This window comes from Tenrec ecaudatus, chromosome 5 (genome assembly GCF_050624435.1).
Source record: "Tenrec ecaudatus isolate mTenEca1 chromosome 5, mTenEca1.hap1, whole genome shotgun sequence".
In the NCBI taxonomy this organism is placed as follows: Eukaryota; Metazoa; Chordata; class Mammalia; order Afrosoricida; family Tenrecidae; genus Tenrec; species Tenrec ecaudatus.
Window position 1 is genome coordinate 95200914 of NC_134534.1, and position 16422 is coordinate 95217335.

The 16422-nt window shown below is 42.4% G+C and overlaps 1 non-coding gene across 1 annotated transcript; it reads right to left on the minus strand.

The window, feature by feature from the left end:
• Positions 1-1667: 1667 nt before the first annotated feature.
• On the minus strand, positions 1668-1830 carry LOC142449365 (U1 spliceosomal RNA). Its single transcript, XR_012784560.1, has one exon. It is a non-coding gene; the product is annotated as a U1 spliceosomal RNA (small nuclear RNA).
• Between the last annotated feature and the right edge of the window lie 14592 nt (positions 1831-16422).

Consider the following 16422-nt stretch of genomic DNA (forward strand, 5'->3'; position numbering starts at 1 on the left):
TTACAGTCTCAGAAATCCACAAGCACAGTTCTATTCTGTCCTTTAAGGTTACTATGAGTCAGAAGTGACTTGATGGCAGTGAGTTTATAGTGAATATTATAAAATGCAAAGGAAAGTTTCCACATTAGAAGAAACATTATTTGATATTTATCAGGAGCAGGAAGGGAAAGAAAGGATAAATTACAAAGGAGAGAGTAGTCATGCGGGAGCCCTGGTGGTGGGATGGGTTACACGTGGAACTGCTAACTTCAAGGTCAGCTGTTTGAAACCACCAGCCACTCCATGGTAGAAAGATGAGGTTTTCAAATATAAACAATTTTTAACTATAAAGAGTTACAATATTGGAAACCCACAGTTATACCTCATCCTATAGGGTCACTTTGAGTTGGCACCGACTCAAAGGCAGTGAGTAAGAAAGTAGATATATATTAGCTTGAGTGAAAGGGGAGAAGGAAAAAATAAAGCAGGAAATAAGCCAAAGCCAAAATTCATCTAACAGGAGGTGAAGAGCATATTTATTGACCAAAAAATGGCATGAAAAATAACTTTGATGTATGGGAAATATACTAATTATTGATCTAGGTCTATGTATCTGAATATAAAACCTTAAGATTGATGTATTTTAGGCACTTAATTATAGACTCCGATATGAATGAATAAATGAATGGATTTAAAAAATAAACTAGAAAAGAGTGACCTCGGAAAAAAAGCAGATTTTGAAACAATGAGGTCTAATTACATGGCTTGGGCCCCTACGATGAGTTGTACCTGTCTGTTTTCTTGAACTTCCTATTTGCAAGAGGCAATATTTCCTTTTCTTGTAAATTAAATTTGAGTGGGATTCGGGAATTGTATATCATGCAATGTTCATGATCTTCCCCCGTCACTTCCACCACCTATCCACCTCACCTCTCATCACAGTCCTTCTGTGCTCCTTTCCCCCACCTCGTCATAGCACAGCACACATACACACCTACACACTATGAACAAGTGAAAATGAGGAACATGGTTTGTCCCACTTCATATAGTTTCATACACTTTCTAAGCTCAAAGAAGGGATTGCTAATAAAGGGAAGAGCAAACATGGTAAGAGAATTTGGGCATTTGTGTACAGAAGGACTCTTTCTCAAATCATGCACATTGCTTACAATAGAATAGCTCTCTATTGAAGTTGTTTTAGAAAAAGACAGACAGAACCAGGTAGAGAGACATATTTTCTGAAATCATCCAATGGAAGGATGGCAGTGTGACAATATCCAGCCATAACTACCAGAAACCAGAATGTTCCTGCAGTGAAATAAAATTACTTGGTATGGATCTTCTAGCCATAGTCTTCCCATGGCCTTTGAGAACCAAGAGCAACAGCAGAACACATTGAAGACCCCAGCAAGGAGAGGCACTGGCCACCGAGCCCCTTGTACTTGGAGCACTGCACAGAGAGGAGCTACACATTTCCCATACAGCAATAACACTAACGGAGCTTAGTAATGCTTGCCAAGAGGGCAGGGACCATGAGGCTAAGGAAGAGAGAGAGAGAGAGAGAGAGAGAGAGAGAGAGAGAGAGAGAGAGAGAGAGGTGCCTGCCTGCCTGCATGACCGAAGAAAGATGCTTTGGGCAAAAGAACTATAGCCTTAACATTTCTTCTTCTCCTTTTTTTCCCCTTTAACAGGGGAGAGCGTGAATGCAGTTCCCCACAACCACATATTATGCAGTTGAGTTTCCCACATTTGGGGAAATCGCAGAGGTGAGCACATCTGGAATACAATGGATAAGCCTCACCCTGGGAAAACACCTCCGTGATCATGATATCTCCCCTGCCAGGTAAGTATATCCTTAACATAACCTGTTATCTTCCCTGATAATCTGCCGTAATTGTGAGTGTTGTCTGTGAATCTTATGTGTCCAAGACAGCAGATTATAAAACGGCAGAGAGGCGGAGTGGCATGGGAGGGATAGTTGATATTAGAATAGGGTACAGAAGGTTAAAGGATAGAGGGATGTCTGATTTTTCGATGTAGATTTGAATTCTCCTTCACCCTTGGGTAGCCAGAGGAGGGAAGATATGGCCTCCACATTATTTCTTCAATCCCGAGACTCCCTTCTCTGTTGGAGACTCTGCTTCTCTCAAGATGAGGATTTCCTTATAGGCTTGCATTGTCTGTCAGGCTACCACAATCAAGGTCATTTCTGCATTTCCAACTTCACTGCTTTCCTAGTGTACGAGGGGTTCTGATTTGTGTATCCACTTTGTGTAACCTGATGTAGATTTTGTTCACTCCTAGACTAATAACTGAGACAAGATATAGGGTACTCTGGATTGCCTCAATTGGGTCAGATGTCCATTTCTGACCAGCCAGTCCTGGTGGCTAAGAAGGCAAAGTCCATTGGAAAATGTCAGCTTCTATTCAAATCTTATGTTTCAAGTACCTTTCAGGAGGAGGGTGGGAGTACTACTCATAAGAGTATTAAAGAGTATTGGGCAGATGTTAGGAGTAAATGCCTACCATTCATAATCTCTTCTTTCTATTGAAGCAATATTCTGAGTGTCTCTGCGATTGACTGATGTATCGACTGAGTGAGCAAAAGTGGCTCGAGGTCTCTACTCCCCAGGGTATCTATATTCTTTGCAACATGACTCTGCAGTGACTTCCATCGAGAAATGGAGTCCATTTCCCTACTTCTTAATCTAGGTTAGCCTTATGACTTCTTGAACTAGTTTAATTGGACAGAAGTGACAGTTCTGAGCCTACACTTCAAGGGGTTCTGTGTGTTTCGGTTGTTTCTTTAAGAACCCTGTCACCATCATCGGACCAGGCTCAGGCTAGTCTGTGGGAAGATGAAAAAACCTGGGGCAGAGCCAGGTTATTAGAGCTAAGGATATTCTAGATCAGGACTTCACACCAGTTCATTCCGTCTCACCCCCTACTAATAATTTGCACCTGGGAATATTGTTGTAGCTACATAAAAATCACCTGGGGGTCTGATTAGACACTAGATTCTGATTCAATGTACGTGGGGTAGCAATTCAACTTCTCAGCAGTGGTTAGAACCACAGTGAACTGGTTTGAAGTCTTGGTCTAGACTAGCCCATTCCTAGCCAACATACCAGCTGAGCCACAAACACAAGAACAAGCTCAGCCAAGATCAGCTGAGCCTAGCCAAGACTAGAAGAAATGCCCAACCAACACACAAGCTCATAAGCTAAATAGATAATTGTTGTTTTAAGCCACTAGGTTTTGTGGTTGCTTGATAATAGCATTATTGTGGAAACAAACACCATTAAAACCTCCAATTTATAAAATGCAATAATCCCACACAACACACAAATAAAATTAGTCCACTTCAATGCAAAAATTGTATTTTCAGTATCACTAGGTAATGTCTGCTCCTCTTTTTTAGGTACAAATAGAGCTTTTATCATAATATTTGATGGTGGTAAAAAAATCAGGATAACTCCAATCAAAACTTCCCACTTAGAATTTTTGGGATAAAAGCTAAGTACTATATCCTGTTGTCCAAGGATTATAAGATAGATGATGATTTTAGCTGGTCTCATTGGCATCTATGTGTTGAATCATTTCCCTGGCAGTATATTGAGTTAATTGGCCAATCTGGTAGCTCAAATTCTGCCAGCTGAGCAGTTTCTCTCCATTTTATCCAACAGTGATCTTGAGGGGAGAGAGAGAGGCTCTGGGAAGATTGGACAGGTCTGTAGCCGTGTCCACCTGTAATTGGTGTACATTTGGAGGCCTAAGGATTGCCTGGGGTGTAAGCAATTGATCACCAGCTCCTATATTCACCTTTGAGATTTCTCTAACAACATCACAAGTGCCTAGTCAACAGTGCCAGAAATGGGGTCCAGCCAATATTTGAACGGAACATAATCCTCAGGTTTTTTTCTCTTAGCCACCACCTGCCTAGATTAAAAAAGTAGATCTCTACTGCTGGCCTATGTGTACAGAATGAAACCATTGCTTGCTATCAAGTCAACTTCGACTCACAGCAACGCTATAGGGCAGAGTAGAACTCTACAGGTAGTCGGAGACCTACAGAAGACTGGTGCATCTTTCTCCCCCAGAGTGGGTGATGGGTTCCCACCCTGACCTTTGGAGTAGGAGCTGAGCTGCATAACTCCTATGTCAATTACCTCACCCTTCCCCCCCGAGTAATGTTTAGGAGAGACCTGGGAGAAGGTATGCATTCCTTTGGGTTTTCTTAGGTATCTCACGTTAAAGTTGGGCTGAGAAACTGATTTGGGCAATTTGCCAGTGCATCAAGACCCACACTTTAACCAATTCTGAAGGCTAGAAAGGAATTCGCTTAGCAAAACTTTTTACTAGCATTATTGGTATATACTTCACATATCATATGATTTAATAGTTCAGACATTAAGATATTATAGACCCAGGAAAAAAAATGAGGGGGAACGTGGAGCCCCAAAGCCCATCTGTAGGCAATTGGACATCCCCTGACAGAAGGGTCTCAAGGAAGAGATGAGCCAGTCAGGGTGCAGTGTAGCACCAAGGAACATACAAGTTTCCTCTAGTTCTTTAATGCTTCCCCCCACCCCCACTATCACGACCCCAATTCTACCTTACAAATCCAGCTAGATACCAAGGGCTCAAGTAGAAAGAAAATGTTTTGAAAATGATGATGGCAACATATGTACAAATGTACTTGACACAATGTACATTCAGGGGAGCTTTAAGAGCTCTCCTAAAATTGATTTTTTTAAAAGGACAGAATGGAATATCGGGGGGGGGAGATATTATATTATTAAGATGGTATTTTTAATATTAAAATATTAAGAAGATATGTGCAATCATGACCAAAATCAATTTCAGAACATTTTCTTCTCATATTGTTGACAGTGCCCCATTTCCCCCCCCATCTTCCCCTACTGTGTCCCTATCCAATTATTATCTCTATAGATCTTCCTATTCTGGATTTCAGAAAATCATACAAAACAAAACACAATCACACAAAATTGTACAAAGCAAACAAACAATGACTACCCAAAACACAGAAAACCCTCAATCAAAGAGAAAGCAGAAAATATGAAAAACTGAAACAACTTTATAATGGGTCAAAAGGGAGTTCAAATGATAGAATAGGACCTTATAATCTAAGTACATCTGCAAGAGTTGACTTATCAATGTGCTCTGTATGACAGCATGGCTATTCGCATGCCTTGACTATGGCTGGAAAGGACTCACCGGAGATGTGAGCCATATGGGGGACCCTGTAAATGAGTCTGAATCTTCCTCTGTCATCCATGGCCTTCTGCTAACTGGGTGTTCAGAATTTCAACTCGGATAATATTCCCTCCTTTGGATTGCGGTTTTGGTATTTAAGATACTTGGATCACATGGCAGGTAGGCTTCTTCTACGTGAACTTAGCCCATTGACTAAGATGGTTGTCTTTTTGGAGACAAGGCTTTAAGACCCCAGACACTATTCTATAAGGAAGCACCATCTGGTTTCTTCACCAGTTTTGTATAGTGCCCATGACTTCAGTGATCTCTTCATGATGGTGATCATCAAGCAGGGCCATATCATATGAACGAATTGTTCTTAGATTGGGGCTAGAATTAAGTGTGAGTCCAAAATCCATACATCTATATAGATATATGTGAGGGGATATCCCCACCCCACCCCCCAAAAATGGGAAAAGTTCTCTGCTGGGCGGAGCTTTTGTAGCACACATTTTCCCGCTCGGTGAGCATCAAGCAACTCGCTCTGAGTTCGTGCACCTTGGAAGGGTCTCTCTGGTCACAGTGAATAGACAGTGAGTAAAAGCAGTTTCCCTCAAACCTCATTGTTTTGTTTGTTGTTTGTTTTAAGTAGAACCTCATTTTTTGTGATGGCTGATTTAAAAAAACAGCATGCTGCTGTGAAATTTTGTTTTCTGCTTGGGAAAAATGCCGCAGAAACTGTTGTGATGTTGAGCACAGCTCACAAGCACAGCGCTGTGGGCAACGCTCACGTGTATGAGTGGTTTTCTCATTTCAAAAAGTGAAAGGTTAACTGATGACAAACCTTGTTTTGTATGTCTCTCAACTTCCCAAAGGGACACAAATATTGACCCAGTGCATTTGGAGTTCATTCCACCAGGTCAGATCTGTTAATCAAACTTTGTATTTAGAGGTTCTGAAAAGATAGTGTAACCAAAAAGACCTGATTTTTGGCAGATGGAGGACTAATTTTGCCACCACAAAAATGCACATACTCATGTAGCTTTCTCAGTGACCACTTTTTGACAAAAAACCAGTATGCCTCTCTTGCCCCATGCACCTTACTTACCTGACCTCACTCTGTGCAACTTACTTTGGTTTCCATGAATAGAGAGGAACATGAAAGGACAATGTTGAGCAAGTCCGGGTGCAGTATAGCACTTATGAAACACACAAGTTTCCTCTAGTTCTTTAAGGCTTTCTCCCCACCCTGGCCTATCATGTCCCTAATTCTACCTTACAAATCCAGGTAGGCCAGAGCATGTACACTGGTACAAACAAGAGCTCACAGCACAGGGGACCCAGGACAGATAAATCCCTCAGGAAAAATAATGAGAGTAGTGATACCAGAAGGGGACAGGGAATGTGGGGGGATAATGGGGGAACCAATCACAATAATCTACATCTAATTCCCTCCCAGGGGGACAGACAACAGAAAAATGGGTGAAGGGAGACAGCAGTCAGTGTAAAACATGAAAATTTTTTTTTATAAATTATCAAGGGTTCATGAGGGAGGGAGGAAAATGAGCTGATAGCATGGTCTCAAGTAGAAAGAAAATGCTTTGGAAATGATGAAGGCAACACATGTACAAATGTGCTTGACACAGTGGATGTATGGATTGTTATAAGAGCTGGAAGAGCCCCCAATAAAAAGGTTTTATTTTTTTTAAAGAAAAGAAGCAACAATGCTTTATGGTGTGGAAGAGTGAAGAAAAAAAATGTGGGAGGTGCTGTCAGCCATTTAAACAGATGAGTTTGGAAAATGTTTCCCAGAATGGAATCACAGATTTGACAAATATATTAAGTGTAATGGAGAGTACTTTGAAAGTGATGGTTGTAAATCCTGCTAGACCAGAGGATGTACATAGGTACAGATAGCAACTGGAAACACAGGGAATCCAGGACAGATGACTCCTTCAGGACCAGTGGTGAGAGTGGCGATGCCTGGAGGGTGAAGAGAATGTGGGGTAGAAAGGGGGAACTGATTACAAGAATCTACGTATAGCCTCCTCCCTGGGGGAGGGACAGCAGAGAAGAAGGTGGGGAGAGACATCAGACAGTGAAATATATGACAAAATAATAATAATTTATGAATGTTGAAGGGTTCATGAGGTAGGGGGGAGTGAGGAGAGAGGGGGAAAATGAGCAGCAGATATTAAGGGCTCAAGTAGAAGGCAAATGTTTTGAGAATGATGATGGCAACAAATGTACAAATGTGCTTTACACAATGGATGTATATATGGATTGTGATAAGAATTGTATGAGTCCCCAATAAAATGATAAAAAAAAGAATGCCGAAAAAGAAAGTGATGGTTGTTTTTGGTTTTTTTTTAGTTCAATACATAGCTTTGGAAAAAAATTCCTTTTTGTGGGGAGTACCCTCTTATATATAGATATATGGTTTATATATGTCTGTAGCTCATTTTAAAGATATCATTATCATTTCGTGATATAGAAGATTATAAATCATCCTATGGGGCATAAGGTAATTCTACTGATAATACCATTAATTTAGCCAATGGTATAGAATTAAAAACATTGCTTAGAAAAGGAAATTATACAAGTATAGGCCAGCTACAAATTTCAATATGTGAATTGTTGACTTTTACAGATGAAACTCTTAAGTGGCTGGCACTACACAAACAATGGGGGATGGTGAAAGGGCAAAGTTGCAGTACACTTGTTCACCAGACCAGATCAGAATCATGACTGCAAGATGAATGCACGTCATAAGAAAGCAAGGAAGGCGTGAAAATAATACACATATGGTAGTCCAAGGCCACCACTCATGGGCATCTTCAGAGCATGGGGTCTGTGTCCAAGTCCAATGGCCTTGGGATAGCCATTGCTCCCCACACTAGGGCATTTCAGCCTTAAGTTCAAGGGAGTATGTCAGTTCCATCAATCTGCTCAGTCCCAGTGGGATTTCCACATCAAATCCTTCTGGTGTGGCCTATGAAAGATGTTGTTTGGGCTTAGCAAGTCTCTGCAGGAGTGAACTGCCCCATATTTCTCTTGTCGGGTGCTGGTGGTTCGAATGGCTGACTTTTCAGTTAGCAGTCCAACAATGCACCCATCAAGCCACTGTGGACCATCACCATGCCCTACATTTGAACATCCTTACTGCTGAAACCAGCTGTCATTTCTATTGCAACCAAGAATTCTGCGTGATACGATACTTCAGATATAATTAAAAATAAATGCAAATATAGAATTGGCCTCTTAGCTCTAGACTCCGTAGGTACAGCTGACCCCAGTGCCATTGTAGACAAAATGTCTAATTCAAGGCAGGAGGTGCCATGTGAGCTGAGTCTGTCCTGTTCAGTGAGTATGCTAAAAACGTGACCAGAAACCATGGCCCCAAATCTGCTTACAATCTCGGCCTGTGACAGGACCCTCCCCGGCTGCCTTAGAGGTTGGTAAATCACATTTCTCACCTAGGGCGAGGCCATTTCCTGCCACAAACAGATTTTAGTTTCTGTTAGCAAGAAAAAAAGGAGTATGTATTTCAGCACCAAGTGTTCCTTTATAGTTAACTCGCTAACATTTCAAATCTTTTTTGATGGCTTTATTACTATGCTATTACCATTTGAAATATGGAATGTTGCAGGGTGGTTACTTTAAACCTCATTTTTTCTGGAAGCTAATATGCTGCATATGAAGTGGAGTATAAATATCTAAACAGTGTATTCTCTGACGACATCTTGAGTCCCCACCTGAAGGTATAAACCCTAATCTCAGAGCAATTAGTTCTTACTAGGTGGCCCTGCTTGATACTTACCCTCATGAGGGGATCACTGAGGATACGGATGCTAGAGCAAAGCTTGGTAAAGGAAGTAGATGGTGTCTAACTATGGAAATAGTGTCTGGGGCCTTACAGACTTGTCCTAAAATAAGTAGCCATCTGAAGAAGCTATTAACTGATCCACCAACCAAAGCATATTTAATAAAATCTCTGCTCAGAGGAAGGAATGTATGGGAGCTTACACACTGCACTGCTAACCAGAAGGCTAGCAACTGGAAATCACCAGCTGCTTCGTGGCAGAAAGATACTCCCATCAAAATTGACAGCCTTGGAAACTCACATGGGCCAGTTCTTCTTCTCTGTCCCATGGGCGAAGAGTTAGAATAGCCTAAATGGCAATGGGGTCTTCAATTTTTTTGAGAGGTTTACATTAGGCTTTAGTTTGAGTCTCTACATATAATGCAGCCTCTCATTAACTAGCAATGTGAAACACTTTTCCCTCAGAGACAGTGTGTTTGTAAGTGGATTGTTATCACTGGAACAACCAGCCCAGGGAGAGGCCGGCAGTCTCACCCTCAGGGACTTGCCTGGGTGATCCCCTCATGGAATTTTAGGGTCTGAGGGTCACAAAGTCAACGACTGCCTTGGTTGGAGGACCCTGAATCAATCTTTCAAGCGTTTCTCATTTTCAGTAATGTACACGGTCCTTTTCCTGCTTACATCAACCTTCTTTCCACTGTGACGTTTTAATCTGTTGCCAATCATGATTGTGTAAGTTTCCTTTGTTCTCCATGTTCTGCTTAAGTGGCTAGGTTTCTGCGAATCCTTGGACAACATAACGGCATCATGCTGATGGTCTCCCTTACCTGGATGATTTCTCTTTTGTCTTATCTTTGTCCTGTTTAAGTCAAGGTGGATATAAGTGGAAATAAGTGAATGTGTATTGGCTAGGTAACTAATGGTGTCTTTCAGCAGAAATTTTTTCAATCAAAATAGACAATAATCCTGGCCCTCCAAAAGCTAGAGATCATAGAAATCGAGACCACTGGGGAAATGAGAAATCCCCCTCAAGAACGTGAGCTCTAGTCTCCATGGTTCACCCTTCTGCCCAGGCCAAGGACAGATGTTCCCAAAGAACTCTAAATTCTGAAGATGGGATCCTACTCTTAGATACAAGCATGCAGGCTCTGACCAGAGAAGAGGTCCTATTTCTTCAGAGGAACTAGAATTGCCACAGCTGAGTCTAAAGGTTTCTACCTAAAAGTAGACATGGCCCTAAACTTAACCTGCGTGAAAGTCTCAGATCTGTGGCATATGTTTGGCGATGCAGTTACTCTTGTCAAAGCTTGATGTGCTGTCAACAACCCTGCTGAATTATTTTCTGACTGCCTTCCCAGGGCTGCCATAGACTCCTGACCCAGTCCTGGTCTGCCCCTTCAGGAGTCAACGTCCCATGAGACCACACTAACCCAGTAATGACCCTTGCCACTGTGAACTCTCCCGTGACTCCATGCCTTCGACCACAAGAACTAAACAGTCTCATACTACTCCCCCTCGGAGGCTCCATCCACTGGCCCCAAGGAGTAGCTAAATGGGTTTTTACAAGCCTAAGATAATTCAGACATTTAAATATTGATGTTCATTTCTGGGTAGCTATAAACACAGAAGGGGGGAAAGAGTATGTTTACTGCTTCCTCTCACTCCATATCGCCATGCTAATGGCCTTGATTATTGGAATAAACACGGCTTTCTAAAAAGGGAACCCGCCTGAATTAAAAGGGATGCTCCTTGTTTCACGACAGAAGGCTCCACCCACTGGGTGGCATTTCCTTTGTTCATCCTGCACACCCCACATTTTGGGTAGGAGGAGAGCTCTAAAAATTCTGAGTCCTAGGCAGAGGGAAGGATGTTGTTGTTGTTGTCGGCTGTCATGCACATGAAGCGCATTTGCTGGGAATAGAACTCAGATCTCCAGAACGAAAGGCAGGAATTTTACCCCTAAACTACCCTCCGAACAATCTCTGAACTTCCCCTGAAGTAAGGACAGAGCCCAAGGACACATATCCCACTTGCCACTGAGACTCTGTTGATGACAGGAGTTCCTGATACTGAACTTCAGATAAAAACTGAGTGAGCAACGTGGCTTTCTCTTCTCTACTCAGAGCATAGTTGTGCTTTGGGGACTGAATGCTGCCAGGAGGTCACGAAGTGGACATGTTCAAGAAAGAGCCGCGGTGCCTCTCTTCAGTATTTTTTACAGTCCGCTTATCTGAACGCTCACTCTATCTTGGAAGAAATGGCCCAGTCTTTCAGATTTCTGCCCTAGTGTGCACTTGGCTTTCCTTAAATGGCTGTGCGGTGGTAGTTGTGATGTCCTCCAGCTAGGACAGTGCGTGTGGATTCTCATCACAAGAGTCGGCTTTGCTTGAGGGGCTGGCCTGCTTTGCTGTGTACTAGTGACCGTGGACCTCCTTCTCGGACATTCTCCTGAGAACCGAACTCAGAAAGTCTTGTCAGATGACACTGGCTGGTGACAAAATCTTTCAGATGTCAGAAATTGAATATTAGCTCTTTTCCAGCCACTTTTGTAACGATCCTAAACTTGTCTTAACTATGGTTTGAGGATGTCTTTGACAGAAAAATGCACACACACATACACAAATCAAAGCATACATCTATTACGAAAACCGACCCTGTGTCATTTGCGTCCGCCCACAATGCTTAGTACAAAAGGAATGGCAAAACTGACATGCTGTTAATGACAGCTGAAAAACAAACAAACAAACAAAAACAGAACAAAACATATTCCCTTAATCCCCACAACTCTTCTTTGTGAGTCCCTATAAAGGCAACATTTGTACCATTGACTTTTTTTAGCAGGTTTATCCCCCCTACCACCCCCCAACCTCAATGTATGCATGTTCCTAAATGAGTTTTTTCCAAGGGACCCACGGTGGATGTTGATTTCATAGTTGACCTCTTTGCCATTTCAGATTGATATTTTCCCACCCAAAATAACCCTGGGCGGACCCTAGCCATGCGTGTGCTTCTGTGTGTTAACGTCCACGGGTGAAGCCTGAGCCTGGCTTCCTTTTGCTCTTCTAGTGTGAAGAGCGCAGAGGCAGAATAGCAGTTACAAATGAAGGCTGTTCTTAGTATCTAGTCCGACTGTGGCCTTCTTTCTTTCTCCCCCCCTTTCTGAAGTGCTGTGCTAGGGCAGGCCAAACGAGAAGTCCCAGGGGCAGGATTTGTTGTAAGGCAGAGGTTCGGTGGTGCCACTGAAGCCTCTTGGCCTTTTGAAACGGGAACTTGGTACTGAGGGGCCTCGTAAGCTAAGACGAGTGGCTTCTCCTTCCAGGACTTAGCCGGCTGGAGAGGCACAGCTACCTCACAAGGGCCTGCCTCTTCTTTGCTTTTCCCTGCGTCTTAAGACATTGATGACAAATTCTACACATAGCTCTAAAGTATTAGCAGATCAATGACTATGAGTACTGGAAGTACATCAAAGTGATTATGATATGATTATTTTATCTTGGAAATAGCTAGCCAGGAGGAGGAAACTGACACTCGTGTGGTGGGCTTTGAAAAGTAATGTTCCATTGTGAACTGGGTGAAGATTTAGAGTGCAGATCATCCGTTTTCCCCTGAATTCACAACGGCATTTTGTTTCAACTTCCTTCCTTCTTTCCTCACTTCCCAGCTTCTCCTTCTTCCTTCTCTACTAATTGTTTGGGACTTGGCCCTGGGCAAAGGCTGCCCCTTGATCTCAAATGGCTGACCATTCTCAGGTGTGGTTTCTCACCAGTGGTATTATTTCCTTCACAGACTTGTCTATTGTTTGGCTGAAAACAGCGCCTAGGGCGGAGTTCAGTGCCAGCCCCAAAGGGTGGCCAGGGGCTACAGGCCCTGGTGGTTGCACCAGTCTCCTCCTGACTGGCCACCCTGGCCTGTCTCTCAGCTCGCTCCCACCTTGCTCTCCCACCCTGCTGGACACCCTCCAATGTGACTCCTTTCCAGTCATCCGGTCTTCCTAACGTGGACTTGTTTTGTCACATTTTTTTCACCAAAGCCTCATTGATTCTCCTATTTGTAATGTGTTAATCATGTGTCATTTAAAATGCAATTTTAGGAAAGCTAGGAGGCAGGGTAGTACAATGGTTTGCCTAAAGAGGGGACCTGGTGACATGGTGGGTTACCAAGTAGGCTGTTAACGGACAGTCAGCAGTCCAAAACCACCCGGTACTCCGGGGCAGAGGAGCCTGACCACTCTGGTAAAGATTTAAAGCTCCGAAAGGTAGTTCTACCCTGTTGTGTACGGTCACTGAGAGTCAGAATGGACCTGGTGGCAGTGAATTTTGAATTGACTAGTTTAAAGGTTGGAAGTTCAAAGCCATTCAGTGGCTATTGTCAAAGAGAAGCTCTGGTAATGTTGCTTTTCATCAACATGATAGCCGAGAAAACACTGTGGCTGGCCTACTTTTTAATCACGTTCGCTCTGTAGACATGGTATTTCCTTAAACATCCACCCAGAAGTGTGCATTCTTTACCATAACCCGGGACACAAGTGTACGTGTGTATATAGCACAAAATCTCTACTAAGCCTGACTTCAAAATCGACTCAATAGACCTGACTTTGTTTCTTTTGGTTTTCAGGAGTGTAATTAAGTGACTGTCCCTGAAATTGACTTCACAGACATTTTGTTTGGAAAGTGATGGCGAATTAACTTGCTACCAGTTTTGTTGACTAACGCTTATGGTCCAAACAATGAAAAAAAGTGTTAGTTAAAAAAACGAGGGCATGCATCAGGGAGATAATTCACTGGTGGGGAATACTGTCCCTGCATCCCTTTCTCTCCCTTATCCACCACCCCCCCAGGCCCCACCTCACCCCTGCTCCTTTGGTAATAACTGTTCATGGCTTTCTAGGCACAAGTATGACCCAAGAGTTCTTCCGCAGTGCTTCCTACTGCTTGCAATAACCCTGGTTGGTACCTTACTCTGAGCAGCGGTTTCCCCTGGCAGGTTAATAAAATGCAACGCACAAAAAGGGGCAGTGAATCTGTTTGTTCCAGTCTACTTAGTAAAGCGATGGCTACAATACGCCAGTGCTGAAGTCAGTGACTAGGCATCATCCCCACGCAATCCAAGGAAAATGTAAGCTGATACAGCACAAAGATGCTTTGTTTAAGAACGGCAGAAATTTCCAGCAACTTTCTGAGGGAGGGTGGGGGTGGGGGGGATAAAAAGAAGAAGAACCAAAGCAGGATGGGAGGGAATGTAATCAAATAACAAAACAAGCCCAAACTAAAAGAGCATCTTTATAAACCAAGCACAAGGACACTTTGTTTTTAAGTGCACACAATGAATTTTAAGGATCTTTGTTCAGAAGGGAAATAAAGTATTATGAAGGACTGACACATTTGATGGATGGATGGTTTCTGAAAAACCACATTATCAATTACTTCTCCTTGTTTGGCTCGAGTCCAGTAATTTTTATTTGAACAAGCCACATGCGAGCATGGTTTTGATTGCAGGAAGTGACTGGTTGTTCTTAAAGGATACTGTTTCACTGATGGGCTTATCTCTTCCTTCCCTCCCCTTTCTGATGGGACTCTGATATGAAAGGCACAGCTTCAGTTGTTATAAACAGAGTCAGGGATTGTTGGATAGACACACCCGTGTTTTGCTTTCAGCCTTCTCTCATACAATCTAGACAACATATTCAGCAGGGCTTAGGGAAAACAAACACTTGAATTCAGCTCATTTCAGTCCTCAGCTTTGGTAGGGAGTTTTGATTTGCCAACATTGATGTCTCTCACGCAGCTAAGTTTGTTACCCAAACCAATTATGAATATTGTACTTTTAAACTTTAACCCTTGACGACCACAAGTGAAGCTGAGAAAAAAGCTCTCCGTGAAAGTTAACCCAAAAAAGTGTCAAGAATTTTCTCAAACAATACAATGCTTTGTTAAAGCTTCACTTATTGTTCATCTTATCAAACCAGGCATTAGGACGCTGGTTATTGCTCTCAACAGAAGAAGTATCACTAATTAAGCTATAATAGCAGTACTATCTATTTTCCTCAATAATAAAGAGGCTATGGTAGGAAATTATCTATGGACTGACTGCTGATGTACTTATAGAGGTTGTTAGGCATGTGCTGTGTATATGTGTGTGTAGGCACTGTTTCGGATAACTTCATTTCGGAGCAAATTTATGTATGCTGTTTTGCCTGAAATTGAAAATATTTCTGAATTCCCAGGGTAGCATGTTAACAGCAGGCTGCCAATCGTCCCTAACTATGCTGTCCAGTTCTTAACTTTGATGCTGATTTTAGTGATTAGGCCTCTGCTGAGAATTAAAATATTTTTTTAAAAGATTCATTTAGAAAATGGGTCATTTGATTATATATCTGAACATGAAATTAATTTGAATGAATTAGAATTTTATCTTGTTCCGTGGCAGATATGTAAATGTATCAACCATTTGTTGATTCACTGGTTCATACAATTTTTTTCCTAAAAACATTCTTTTTACAAAGAGATACATAACCTATACTACTAAGCATAACTTGATTCCTAAAAGGAATCCCTGGGTGGCACAAAGGATGAAATGTTTGGCTATAACTGAGAAGTTGGAAGTTCAAATCTACCTAGAAGCATCTTGAAGAAAGGGCTGGAGATCCACTTCTGAAAGATCACAGTCATTGAAATCCTTGTGAGGCAGAGTGCCCCTGGGACACAGACAGGTCTGCCATAAGCTAGAATCAACTTGAATACAACTGATTTGGTTTTACTTTTATTCCATGAAAACAAAATAAAAATTATAAGAACAGGAAGATTTGGGAAGTGCAAAACACCTCCTGGAAAAAACAATACTGGATTTGGTCTTACGCTGCAATCTCTCTGGGAATCCTTGACTTCTCTTTAAATGAAGATGGGAATGTGGAAAAGTCATTACATGAAACGATTTGTATGAGAATAGTTGTCACACAAAAGCAGCAATAGCTACTAATGGTGGTGGGTGTGGCCTCCCTGTGGAATGAGCTTGCGTACTTCCTAGAGTATAACCTGGAATATAAAGTGTAATAGATGTAAGTCTAGCTTGCGTGGGCCAGGATCCTCCCACGATGTGGTCTCACACAGAGTGGTGAAAAGATCCATGGTAGGGTCTTCTGTGAAGCAACCAGGCAGTTATGGGAAGAACAGGATAGAATATTGTTTCCTTAATCTCGTCGCAGTTTTGATCCGACTGAGGGAAGTTTCATTCAAGTGACCTGCTCTTGGTATAGACTGACACTGTGTGGAAGGAAGGTGGCTCACTTTGCTGGATTTGGATCTGGTTTATGGACCACCTGTTATACTGCCTACTGGTCTCAGGAACCATTGGCTCTGCATTCACCAGGCCTTCATCTCCCTGCTTCCTGTTTTCAGCCCTAGCCA